At 44.7% G+C, this 14394-nt stretch overlaps 1 long non-coding RNA gene across 1 annotated transcript; it reads right to left on the bottom strand.

Annotated features, from left to right (window-relative positions):
- Positions 1 to 12956: 12956 nt before the first annotated feature.
- Positions 12957 to 13718, bottom strand: LOC146784294 (uncharacterized). Its single transcript, XR_014970691.1, has 3 exons — positions 13610 to 13718; positions 13379 to 13493; positions 12957 to 13115 (listed from the first exon to the last, which is right to left on the bottom strand). It is a non-coding gene; the product is annotated as an uncharacterized LOC146784294 (long non-coding RNA).
- Between the last annotated feature and the right edge of the window lie 676 nt (positions 13719 to 14394).

The following is a 14394-nucleotide window of genomic DNA, read 5'->3' as shown; positions in this document are numbered from 1 at the left end:
GGGCCTCAGTGCTGGCATAGCCAAAAAATGCGTTGGGTTCCACGTTGGGTACCAGCTCCCTTGATGAAATATGCTGATTAGGATTAAGAAGTAAGGCGTTGCATAAGTGGGTCTTATTTTGAGTCCAGTACAGCCCGTGGGGAGCCTAAAAGGATTCCAATGCGGCCACCATATCTGCCTTTACAAAGGCCTGCTTGTTGTGGGCTTTTTGCTGCGTACCCTCAGCACTCGGCCGTTTAGCTTTCCTCACAATCAAAGAACACTTTCCTTTCGCACCAGAACCAGCCACTGCTCCTCCTCTAGCCCCCACCAACCAGGATTGAGGGAAAGGCGGCTGGTGACCGAACAGGACTGCAGCTAACCTGCACCTGGGGCAGAAAAGGTTTGGCCACAGGGACGCAGGTAGACGGTATGAGGGGTGAGAGGGGTATAGGTTGGCCAGCCACACAACTAGACATGTCACCAGAATCTTGCATCGGCAATGTTGAGGGCGATCATGGAGCGTGTTCAGGGATCATCAATACTCTCGAAGGACTAGAGAGAAGACGGGTAATGGGGTAACGAGAAAGATGCCGGGTCACCAGCTCAATCTCTTTATCAAGGACCCCATCTGCCCTTTGCAAAAAAGAGTCCATGGTAACCGCAGTTCCTGCAGAGACCTTCATGGGCAACGTGGCCCCTTTACGCTTCCCCATTACAGTCCCAAGCTATAGTGTAAACTGGTCGGTACTACGATGAAGTCTGTAAGCTTGCTGCTGGCTGAGCTGAGGTTTCGCTTAGAGACACAAAGTTAGAGACAGTTATCACAATGTAACAACGTAGGTTGGCCCTGTACCCCCTGCTTCAGCAGTATGAGTTGGAGGGTCAAAATCTTTGTGCAGAGAAAAAAGCGCCACTTTCCTACCTGCTCCTCGTGCTCACCCAAGACTATTCGAGTATCTCAGCTTACTGTGGTGTCACTGTGACGCTGCAGGACTGGCGGTTGGTGAGGAGAGAGACCAAGAGAGGGGGTCTCGCCTAGCCTCCTCCGGTCTCTAATGGGCACGGACGGGCCCGGCCTTGGCCCGTGCGTGCCCCGCGGGAGGTCAACAGCGCTTTTCAGCGTGCGTCACGGGGGCAACTCTTTGCCCTCTTCCTTCACTCAGAATACTGGGACTACGAGTCCCAGAGCCACAAGAAGTCGCCACCAGTCACCACCAGTGTATTGGCATGACGTCCCGAGCCGCGGGAGGTCAACAGCACTTTTCAGCACGCTGCATGGGGGAAACACCGCCTTCACACAGAATCCCGGAACTACGAGTCCCCAAGCTACAAGAAGTCACCACCATTGTATTGGCACACCGTACAGCGCCGTGGGAGGTCAACAACGCTTTTCAGCGTGCAGCATGGGGGAAACTCCTCCTCCTTTGCACTGAATCCTGGGACTGCGAGTCTCCGAGCCACAAGAAGTCCCCACCAGTCCCCACCAGTGTATTGGCACAACGCCCGTGGACAGCAGGTTTTATATCCCCTTCTATCTGTACCAGTACCAGTGAATGAAGAGGTGGCATTCAGAACGGTACAGTAACTGGACTTCACTTGTTTTCCAAATAAATCGTGGCATGAGGCACCTGGTCACCACCACAGCCCTTCTTCCGTCATTTCCACTTATCACTGTCAGAATTTAACCAGCACTCCTGGCCAGACGTCTCAAACACACTTCACAACTCATTAAAGATAAACATGTTGAGCCAAGGCTACGTGGTCAGTTAAGTATGTTGGAAGATGCAGAATCCTGCATGAAGAGCATCAGGCTCTCGAGGCTTCAGCCATCTGTACCTCTCCTGTACCCTCTGTCCACTGTGGATTGGTCATAATACATGCAGTGTCTAAACCTTCAGCGTGGGAGGATTTTCACCCTGTGCATCACAGACCACACCAATGCACCCGACACGTTTCAACATTACCTGACCTACAGACTTTGGCATTGAGACTTATTCTCATCCAAAGTTCATTGGCTCCCAACACCTTCACGCTAAGCCTGGCTCGGTAGGATGTATCCCATGTATTATATAGCATTATATAGCATGATAAAATTAGAACATCCGTTATATCGACCTAACCACTACATCTCAAGTTTTATAGATTATTACATTAGTTATTAGGATTTAGGTGGACCATGTGAATTAACAATAGTAATAGCATACTTAATATGATGATATAGTTAGAGGAAATGCATCACATAATATATGTTTCCAAGCTTGAAATAGTGTGGCAAGCCCCACCACCAGATCACCCGTTATGGCCATTGTCCTCTCTCTGCCTCTTTCTTTACTGCTTAATCTTTTCAATATAAGAATCAGTGCATGGGTCACCACAATGTATATCGAAAAGCTATTAATTTTCCCTAGTCATCAATAAACAGTTGAGCCCTAAATACGATTTGCCCAAAGTATCTCCTTTTATTTCCTCGCCCTGTAATTCCCGTTTCTGGGATTTCAGATAAGTGGTGGAAGAAAATAACACTTTTTTTTAGGGGACAACATGCATGAATCATACTTAATGCGCTTGTTTCTGCATTCTGCTCCCCAGGATTCCACCCAGAGACGTCACCTGCTTGTAGTAGGTGAACTGTCTGGATGGAGTTCAGCTCAACAACGGGGTTTACACTGTAATTATAATTCCAGTGGGTTGGGTATCTGCAATTACAGGAACCATCGAGATTAACAAGCCACTCTGGATGAGGAAGTTGAGGGTAAAGCTCTGAAAGGTTTTCTGATGTGTTTTTTCCTGTTGGAACAACACCTGCACAAACTTAAAATTCCTTCGGTCTACTTTTAGAATCTGGATGAGTGCTTTCACAGCAAGTAAAGCCTTTCGAAGACTCATTCAACCCGTAGAACATCTTGGAAACGGGCCACGGTGTGGATCTCAATACTGTCACGGCCACCAAGCATGATGCCACTCTTCCTTATTGCCTCTGTCCTATAACACTCATCCAAGTACCTCACAATCAGTTGTATTACATGATGAACCGGAAAGCACTATTATGCCCACCTCCTTCCCAGGAGACACACCATACACCCTGGAGGACTCAATTTACCACTGTCAATATACAGCATCTCGTTGATGGACCGGCTACAGCATCATTGACAAACCTCACCTTTGCCTAAGTGTGAGAAAGTAAATCAAAAGGAATCTGGAAGGAAGGTCGAATATCAAGTTTACTCTTTGATAGGCGCCCCATCCACCTTTGATTGGCCAGTCAGATACAATGCAATATAATCACATTTGTAGAGCGCACAGATACCTCCGAAGAGGCGTCCCAGCGCTAGCGGTAAAGATCACCTGAGGAAGGGAGCAGAAATATACTGACTTTAATCTGAAGAATCACAGACAACACGTTCCAAATTATACCTCAACATTGTAGAGTCTCACATCTCCCTTTCGCAGATTAATTAGTACTTTTATTGGTCCTGGCAGGGCGATTTGAAGCTGGTACTAGGCCATAGTTTAGGTTGTTTTGAAACAAATTGTAAAGGTCAACGGTGTAACTAACCCCAGTAAACAAGACTGAGGTCTTGTTTGAGAGAGATATCCCTGGAGACTTTCATGAGAAATGATATTGATTAGAGGGGATTGCTTACGAAATCAGATCAAAATAGGATGCAACCAAAAGTGCACATGATGAGGAATAAGAGACAATTTATATCTGTGGCATAGAGGTGCTTAGTGTCTCAGCAGTCATCTCACTTAACTCATCTGCAATGTCAAAAAGTAAATAAAATAAAACTGGAGAGAAGGTTCAATAGAACGTTTACTCTGATGGGCACCCCATTTATCTGTCACTTTTCCTTCAGTGACAGATGCCAGTCTGATGGACCACAGACAGGATGTTCCAAATTAAATGTCAACATTCTAGATTTTCAATCCTTCCTTAAGTACCTGAATTACAACGCATTTTGTAGAACAGTAAAAGCAGTTGGTATTTCCATCACGTGTTTGATTTCGAGGCCCGTATCCCTGTCGGTGCAGTTGCCTTTACTTTTACAGTCATCTTGCTGCTTGTGTATTTTCGCTGCAACAGGTTGACTCAGCAGAATTTTCATACAGTTAGTTAGCAGTTAATTCCGCTCACTGAATCCAGTGCTTCCTCAAGTGTTGATTCAGGAAGTTTTTACTGTGCATGAGAGAAGGCAGAGGTGGTGGAGCCATTGACGAAGGTTTTGGGCTTACATTGACCACTGCCTGATGGCAACTCCTACACTTCCACCAAAAGAGAAACACATTTTCTGAGACTGCCTCTGATATCCTGGAGAGGCTGCAGAACTCCAAATTGACATGGATGTGCAGAGCCTGTACACATGAGCTGGAATCTCATCTGCAAGGGTTTCCAGCTCACCCTTTGCCGTCCGTGTCATATCACCTTTTCAGCAGGCCCTCGTGGGAGCTCCCCGAATGGACCAGACGGAGACATGCTGGAAGAATAACACCACACACATTGGCAAAGCCAATAGGGCTTTGTCAGTGTTTCTAGTCATGTTGTACAGCTGCGTGGCTGCTGTGCAGCATGGATGAAAGTAAAGAAGAAATGAGATGTCAGTGATTTTTTATTATTTCTGGCGGGGTGGTGTTGGTTAGGGCAACACGGAGGGAGCGAGGGAAAGGATGTGTGGGAGTACGTGGACAATGTATGGGGTGGGAAAAGCACTATGACGCGGCTAGCACTGACTATGTCTTAGCACTTTTTTTGTTTAGTGTGGACGGGAGACAATACACGGGGAGAGGTGTGGCTGGGGGCAAGCAACAGCAGGGACAACAAGCATTTACAATGCAATAGGTCTCGCATTTGCGAGAATTTGAGCCATTGGCATTGTAAATGACAATGCCTTTTATTCACATATTGGTTTTGAAAACATAATTAAAATGCATTGTTATTTACAATGTCAATGGCTTAAACTCGTGCAAATGCGAGACCTATTGCATTGCCTTTAGGACCTTATAAGTGTTCAGCTATGCAACAGTTGATGTAGTTGCACCAAGGATATTGTACTGCATAACTAAATACTTATAAGGTCCCAAAGGCGAGGCCTATTGGCTATGCCAATGCTTGTTATACTTCTTAGTGTGCTCTCACCTAACAATTTTAAGATTAAAGATTTAACTAGAGAAAGCTCGCCAACGTTTGGTTGGGATCTCAGCGCAGTTCAGACTGGCTCATTTCAGCATATGATTTTGGAATGAGCCTTGGAATGATAAAATACAACCCAGTGATTGGTCCAGATTGTGTAACCCGGCCCAGAACCAGTCCTCTCATTGGTCTGGCTCTACCCCAGCCCTGCTTGAACTGTATAGGCAGCTGCTTGTTGGGAAAGACCCACTTTCCATTTGCGCAAGCCATCTAAAGGATTTAACACAGAAATTCCTTTGCTTCACAAATGAAACAAATTGGTTTGTTAAGGCTATTGTAGGAGCATAACAAAAACAAAACACCCACTAGGCGTACACAACAAACTTTTCAATACCCTGCCATCTAGACTACTTATCTCGGGTATGCTGTAAACCAGTGTTGTAATACAAAACGATGCCCCCCTGCAGAATGTGGAGAAGGGCCGCAGAGTCTCCCGTATCTCACATATATTTTTGTCCTTTCGCTGAATGGGGTCCCCTTGAAGGCTTGAGGAGCCATCTTGCAGTGCAGGGGCCTGCGTTCCATCGTTGTCAGTCATTCCTTGCACACTCATACAGCACTATTGCCAAATTAAAGAGTGGGACCTCTAGATCGGCATCAATAACAATTTTGCGGCATAGGTGTTTTTTTGTTGCATATTTATATAGCGCGAACTCAAGCCGAAGGTATTGGAGCGCTTTACATAACACCGTATTTACGTTACACATTCAGGCGCGGGGAGGTGAAGTGATTTGCCCAGAATCACAGGATGTGGATGCGACCCAGAGGCTCGAACCCTGGTTTCCAGCACCAAAGTCAGCAGTTTAAGCCGACGGACCACATCCTTTCCCCGGTTGGTTGGCAGACTTAGGACTCATTCATGGGGCAGTAATTGTGATAAAGGCCCGTGCCTCATCGGAGGGCACAACCCGTGATCGCGCAGGTTAAATTAATCCTTAATAAATAGAATCCTGTTCAAGTCAACAGGTTCCCGGGGCTGCTGAGGAAATCTGAAGAATAGCGATTGAAAACAACTCATGCTTGGCACACAGTGACTCATTCTGGTGCATATCAAAATCCATAGAACATTAAGATAACCTCACCACTGTGCTGCCTTTCTGTAAATATGTTTACGAATCCTGACCATGTTTTCCCAAAACTAAAATAAAATAGAAAGCAAACCTAATATATATTGCATTTCTAGCAGCAGCTAAAAAAGTCAGAAACGCTGAGAAAATCCTAAGGTGCACTTGTGCAATATCTCAACAATATTACCTAGCCCACAAAACTCTGCATAAAAATTAAGTGGATATTATAATACATAAGATCATCTACAAATTACTCTGCCGTAACCTCAGCCTAAAAACAGCCAGTACCAACATTATGCACTTGAATGTACTGCATCATTTCATATTCTTCAGCATGATTGAATGTGCCCGGGCTGATTTGAATCGCTGTCCGCAGCCGGCACATTAACCCACAGTACTATACCACGAGCTCCAAAAGGGTGGTTGCAGGGAGAAATACATGAAAACAAACTGCTGCTGTTCCCTGAGGGTCACCGTAATGCAGGCTGACGGCTGATACACTCTCTGCGGCGGCAGCAACCACATCTCAAGCAAAATAGATCAATGTCTAAATTCTTTCTGACACTTCTCATCAGCTTGGTTTATGGATTTCCTGCTGATGCAGGACTCGCCTGATTTACCCTCCCCTCCCTATGCAGTCCACTGCGCTCCCATGTCCAGCTCACAAGCAACGCCTCAAGTCCCTAAAATGACCTCCTCTGTTTCTTATTATTGGTCATCGCTTTCTTGCTCTTTTAAACTAATTTGTGCATTTAATATGTCTGTATGGCAAGCTAACATAACAGTGGGTTAATGCGTTTGCTGCAGAGAAGAACTGTACACAACCTGTGGGACGTGGGTGCAAACGCCAGAAGGGCCAACCCAGTATTTCAATTGTGTGAGGTCGATAAAATGCAACCTAACGAGAGACCCATTTTCGAAGGATATTGCGCCGTAAGTCAGTGCTCTGCTCTGCTAACATGAGGAGCATCGGTAAGTAAAAAGAAAATAGGCAAATGCATTGATTTGTTTTTTAAAGTGGACATGGAACTTGGAAGGGGAAGGAGAGAACGTAAGGAAAGGGGGGGGGGCAAGGTTGCATTTCTTCAATTTAGTTCGCTTAAACATAACATGCGGTACCGTACTGTTATACCAGAAAGGACCTGCCCGCTCGCACCCAGGCTCCTTTCTCCTGTGTCACTTCATAACTTTACCACATACATTAGAATGCGTGACAATAAAAAAGCAAAATGATGTGGGAGCTTTTTGTTTTCTTCTGAGTGACTAATCCGAGTCGGATCGGTAAGAAAAAAAGAAAACAGGCAAAATCGTTGTTTTTTAAAGTAAACGTGGAACTTGGAAGGGGAAGTAAAGAACGGGCGGAAAGGGTGGCCAAGGGTCCATTTCTTTAATTTAATTAGCCAAAAAAGAACCCACTGCACTGTAATCTGTAATGAAATAAAGCTTATTTCATTCATTCATAATACTGACTATGATATCATTGTACCTGGCAGCGCTAGACCGGTTAGTCAATGCACCAATCTACAAACACAAAGAGTACAGCGTGCCTCGCACGGCATGCCCAACAGCTGGCGGGACTCCGAAGCAGCGGCTGCCCGGAAGAGGAGAGGGAAGCAGAGCATACAAAGTCAGCTGAGTACAGCACGGCACACCCAGCAGCTGCCCGGGAATGTAGCGGCGACAAGCCAGCACCTTTAGAAAAAAGTTGTAGCACTCAATAACATAAGCACGTCCCGTGATCACTGCTACCAGGCAGATTAAAATAAAAACGCAAAATAAAAACGGGTTCTTCCTCGCGTGTTTTGCAACGAGTGGTGGCAGAAAGTAACAAGGAAGTAGTCCCTAAATAAAAAGATATCAGCCCACCAGCGGAACAAATCTGTAGTTGGTCGGTGCTGCTTCCCGCAAAACGGAAGCAAAACGGAAGTGAGGTATCGGACCAACAGCCAATCAACGAGTGAGTTAAGAAGAGCAATGCCCCATTTAACCAATGGCAAGTGACAAAACATATAGAAACGCAATGGGTGGAGTTTCACCACTAATACTTATTACTTAATGCCTCGGAGAGGCAGCGCATGCGCTGCCCTTTGCGAGACCTAAAAATGGACAGAGGGTAGGTAGGGGCAAGCAACAGCGCGAGCAACAACATGGACCACAATTGAAGGGGGTAGGGTGATGGCAAGCAACAGTAGAAGGAAGGAGGGCAAGTGAGTGGATAAGGGCAAGAAACACAGTTGAGGAAGAGAGGGACACAGAGGGGTAGAAGTACTTGCGGTACCCAGCTGAAAAAAGATGCACTGCGGTCGAGTGCTTAAACACAAACATGTAGCACCTACAAAATGAGTAGTGGACAGACACAAGTAATGCATCCTTACTCAAGCAGAGTGACAAACACACAAAGAGGAGAGCAGCCCACTCTAAAGCAAGCAAATGACAGTGACAATGAAGCCAACCTATCGTAAGCAATGATAGATAGAAAACAAAAATATAACCAAGCCACAGATACCCATGCGCACTCGGAGAAACTGACACGCTCGCAGAGCCAGGCGAGGGCACAGTATCCTCAATCGTACTATTCATGTATTGAACCTTTTCATGCAGGTGCTGTCCTAAGATTCGTTTGCAATATCACACATGGACTTGAAACTAGAATAGTCTTTGTGATGGCATACACACATGCACACGCATCCTAGCACACCCACATAAAGACACACTGCTCCGAATACCCGAAAGCTAAGTATTGAAAATCTATTTGTGTCCAGAGTGTGAGGACTCTGTAAATTGCAGTCCTATAAACTCACCTTGACCATCCGCTCAAAGCACTTGGAATAATTCAGCGTCAAAAACGGTGCAGGAATTAACCTCATGTCTCACTCGCCATTTATTTTATGGCAATGCAATTTTGATGCAAGCCTCTTGTCGGGCACAATTCTGTACCTTGACAATTGATGGCCAGGGAAACAAGCATTGGCATAGCCAATAGGTCTTGCTTTTTGGATCTTATAAGTATTCAGTTATGCAGCACAATATCCTTGGTGCAACAACATCAACCGTTGCATTGGTAAACACTTATAAGGTCTCAAAGGCGAGAACTATTGGCTATGCCAATGCTTGTTTTCCTTAGATTTTGATCCGTAAAATCTGGAGACGTTACACTTTTTTGCGACACAAAGGGGCATATTAACAAGCCAGGTGATACAATTATCGCCGCTTTAGCGGCAGAAAACTGCCGCTAAAACGGCGATAATGGGCTTGATAATATGCTCTATGGAATTCCAATTGAAGCCCATGTTAGATGTCCTTCACATCTAACATGGGCTTCAATTGGAATTCCATAGAGCATATTATCAAGCCCATTATCGCCGTTTTAGCGGCAGTTTTCTGCCGCTAAACCGGCGATAATTTTATCGCCTGGCTTGTTAATATGCCCCAGAATCTTTAAGTACAACACAACATACTGAATCCCCTCTAGCTGTTCGAGTTTGAGAGAATTAAAGGCTATCTTCCCATCAGAGGCACAGGGAGCTTCTCTAAAGTTCTAGGATTATCGATCTCCATAAAATGAAAATAGCTGTCTTTTCTTCATCAATAGATGTGCATTTATGGAGGACCAAGACATTTTCTGTATGTTGGAAGGGTGTGTCTTTATCCTTCCTTCAGTCAGTTCTTTGCCCTGAATTCTCCTCCACAAGTATTCACGAAGTTTCTTGCAGTGGTGACAGCCCACCTTCAGGTGATGTGCTTACTTTTCTATTTGGATGACTGTCTGCTGATCAAAGTGTGATCTCGAACTGACTCTCATGAGTGACCCTGTCTAGTTTGCAACACTCTTATTTCAATCTGTTTTTTTTTTGTTTAGTTGAAACTATTACTTCAGTTTCCTTCAGTTTATAGCTGTGATAAATCTTTCATTTCCAACTCCTAGAGGTTTATATCCCTGAATTGAGCATTGCTGCATTTGTTTATCCACTAATCCTGTGACTTTGGTCTTTCTTTAGGCCACAGTGCAAATTAAGCCAACAGTTTTTGGAAGATCGTCTCAATTTCAAGGCGCTAGAGCATTTGAACCTACACCGAGGGGGTCATGCTCATTCCGTCAGAGAAAATGCAGCATTGGTGCTGATACCCATCCCAATGGCAGACGTATATAGAGCAGCAACATGGCTGCTCTGAATGCTTTTTGCAAGCATTGCACTGTAAGTGCATACTTTGTAATAAATGAACTGCTTGCAACTTCTTTGCTTATAGCCTAGCCTCTTAATGCAGATGCTGTCTTCATCCCCCAGGGCCCTTACTTATCATTTGGTGTGCTACTCCATTGTGTTTCTGAAGACATTAAGCGAATGTAGAGGTTGGTCATGCAAGGGTAAGGAGTAGTGGCTATAGAGATGCTCTCACAAGAAGGCATCCAAAATTCTTTAAAGGGACAGTACTTTCTGCAGAACGTTTATCAAGCCCTGTCCGCCAGCCAGACAATTCTACGCCTATTCTGAAGATAGGGAGAAGAACTGCTAGGTGCACCAGTATCGTCCTGATTGCTTGGACTGTTTCTTGGATAAATGTCTTTGTGTAAAAGTTACTAAAATACAGTCTGGTTTTCTTATGTGCCTGCCTGCAAAGAGCAGGCATCTTGGAATAAGTTAGAACTAGAAACACATCTCAACCTTTGGTATATTTGTTAATTAAGAAGACCTGGCATGGGTGGGGTCTGCAGGGCGAGACACATGACCCCTCAATGTGCACCCACCAGGGCAGGAAGGAGAAATGGGTTAAGAAGCAGAAACCGGTGGGACGAGGAGCCTCAAATTAGTTCAATAATGCACTTTTTATCGATTTACATTAGGAGTAAAGATGAGAATAGGAAAGATGGGGATGGGAGTGAGGGAAAGTGGATTCAGAGAAGGGAGAGGGGACAATTGGACAGGAGAGGGGCAAGGGTAGAGGAGAGAAGCCAGGGGATGAGAGATGAGAATGAGGGGAGCGAGGAAAGAGTGTGGGGGAGAGAGGGACACACACACACACAGAGTGGAACCAAGGGGAGCAGAAACACAGAACGGCAGGAAAGACCCAGAAACAAAGAGTAGAAGGAGCAGTGCTTAATTTGTGCCGGTGCTTTCCAGTGCTTAGCACCGGCACTTAAATGACAGGGCCGGGTCTACGCATCTCGCACGTGTGTCACATGTTTTTTAAAATTTACCCTTAAGTCTGTACTCGGTGCGTTGTGCAGCTTCAGCGACAGCGTGTTCAATATGAGTCAGTCACAGCGGTTAACAGTGACTGGTTGCGGCTGTGTGTGAGACGACTTCACTTCTCTTAATTTGCTGACTACCCTGAGGATGCCTGCCGTGCCGTGTAATATAATAAATTATGTCGTGATCATGGCAGCCGCGGGATGCAGCCCTTCGTTTACTTCATACAGTAAGTGGGTGCATGCAGTTGACTGTGCGTGCGTTGCTGTGTTGCCACTTGCCAGTGGGCGGGCCGCGGGACACAGTACACACACACGGCGGCAGTACTTCATACTGACAGGCACACTCACTGATTTATTGGGGCGCCAAGGGCGGGCTGGATTTGGGTTTTGATGAAGGAGAGACACGAAGAAACAATTGGAAAACTGGAAAAGAGTGGGCGATAGAGAGCAAGAAACAGAAGGAAAGAAAGAGGAAGAAAGAGTGAAGAATGTTAGAGAGGACCGTGGGGGGGGGGGGGTCTGGGTGGAGGGGGTTGTAGAGAGAGGCAGACAGAATTAAGAAATCGAGTGCCAGGCATATCCCGCCTAGAAACGCCTGCAGGAGGTACATCAAGTACCAGCCCTGCTGCTCACACTCGATTATCAAGGCGCAATTGGTAGCATTCCCTCTGGTCCTGTCACTAAAACGGGAATAAGGAGTCCAACCTAAACACATTATTTCTGAGACGGGTCAACGGGTGTGTGCTAAATGTCACAATGTGGTATTTTATTGCAGAGTACTTTGTGTGAGGCGCAGACTGCAGCACAACAGAGTGTGCCTGAAAACAAACTTAACGGACTTGTTCGGATTTTACGGACACAGACGCCGTACCGGGGACTACCTATAAAGATGTTTATCAGATTAACAGAGGTGCGTGTTTAAAGTACACTCTGGCGTTTAGCAAAAGGCCAAAGGTTATACCAGACAACTGAGTAGAATGTGCACGTGGAACCTTTGTTGTTAGGAGTTATGCTATTGGAGCAATATGGGATGTAAAAACAAGAAATCCCTCGATCGTGTGGAAATGGGCAGAAACTCTAAGGTGAAATAAAGGGAATAGGATTATGTGTTTTTTCTCTCCTAGCAGTCCCTTGATCACCCAGAAATTGGCTAACTAAATTGACACACTGCAGTCATTATATACACAAATCAGTTAAAAAAATATTTCTTTACATTTATTTGATAAACACATACAGTACATTTGATTAAAGGCCATAATTAGCCATGGTCCCTATTTTGCTCTTAATAACACATTAAATCACAATATACATTACAACGAAGAAAGCTTTAAAATGTATATCACACAATTACGTTAAACAAAATTTCTTACTAAAAAAAAAAAGGGAAGGCAAACATTCAAATATATTGCATCATCCTGTTATGAACCTGCATGACAGAGAGAATACAAAGAACAGTAAAAAGACACTACACTTTGTCATTCAGTACACATCCACTTTTAACTATTTCAAGGATTATACACTTGTGGGATCTGACTCTAATTGTCGCTACAAGTGAGTGCCCGGTGCTTTGGATTGTGTCAATTCCTGTGCGTCGACGCGTTTCGATGGGCTGTATTTATGCCGCTATCTTTATCAAGACCAGTGATAGATGTTTCTCTCTTAGTTCACATATGGATAGAGGTTCCAGCTATGGGAGAGAAGATGTTATAATGATAAATTAGATAATTCAAGTCTGTTTAATGTCGATTCACTTAGTTTTAAAAAAAGATATTAGTTGGGGCTATTAGGACTCCCTCCCATTTTTATCTGCTTTGCTCTGTTTGTAACTTAGTTATCATAAAGGGTAAATGGTTATCTGAACTCCACGTGTCGCTGCTCTGGGAGCCCACCCTTAGAGTAGTCAATCTTCTCTTTGTGTACCATTTTTTAAAATTAATCCGATGTTCTCACCTGAATATCTGCTTTTTGCTCTACTATATAGTAGGTTTCCACTAAAATAGACGGACAGTTCTTGTGGAAAGCACACGATAAGTTGTGGTCCTACATGGAATCTCAATGTTCTGATCTGGGAAGAGATTATTATCCAAAATTATCCATTCAGGGTGTGATTATGTGAACTACGTTTTTATTATATTATAAATGCCTCACTACCTGGGAGTAATGCAAACAATTGGTTCTCACCTTGTCATTCAAGCCGGTTGTATGTTCTATCTGCTTAATATCCTTACGGTGAAAATATAGTATGCTGTTTCTGTAGGATTGGCCCAACTGATGTTGTCCTTCGTTTGTGCCTGTAATATGTACAAATATCACTATCTAGTGTTGCCACCTCAAAGCCTGCTCTTTAACTCGAATTATGACGGCTTCGTCCGTACCTGGTTGTGGTTGCTGTCAGATATCCTGCATGTAGAATATATCTTGTGGCCTCTTGGTTCTTAAATTAGTCTCGAATTCTTAAAAAGGACCCGCAGTTGGTGGAGCGTCCTCGGGGTTTCTCAAATACCCTGTTTTGTAAAGGGACAAGGATAAAATGAATGGTCCCTCGTGTCTATCAGTCCGGAATGTTCGTGTGAACATCGGTCCTCACTGCGTCCTGGTGACGCTGGACCCGGTTTACCCTACGCTATTATTTCCATTCTTACCTCACAAACTGCAGGCTTTTGCGTCCATGCAGGAAGACTTCCGTGATGCGGTTTCTGGTTACCGCTCTGTGTGTTTGACGCCTCGCATTTGTTTAGAAGAGCCACACCTTCCTATTGGTTGTCTCTGTCAGGTGGTTGTTTTACGGCCAATCAAGCCGTTTTTGCCATAACGCTCACTTTCTTTTGTGATTCCACCAATCCTAGCGTAGCCCCTATCCCTTGATATGTTCTGGTCTGTCTAAAGCCCGCCTGTCATATTATTGGTCTTACGGATACATTTTGTTATATTATATTTATTTATTTAATTCCATTATTTTATTTACC

The sequence above is a fragment of the Triturus cristatus genome, chromosome 11 (assembly GCF_964204655.1).
Source record: "Triturus cristatus chromosome 11, aTriCri1.1, whole genome shotgun sequence".
NCBI classification, from domain to species: domain Eukaryota; kingdom Metazoa; phylum Chordata; class Amphibia; order Caudata; family Salamandridae; genus Triturus; species Triturus cristatus.
This window is presented reverse-complemented; position numbering and strand designations above follow the sequence as displayed.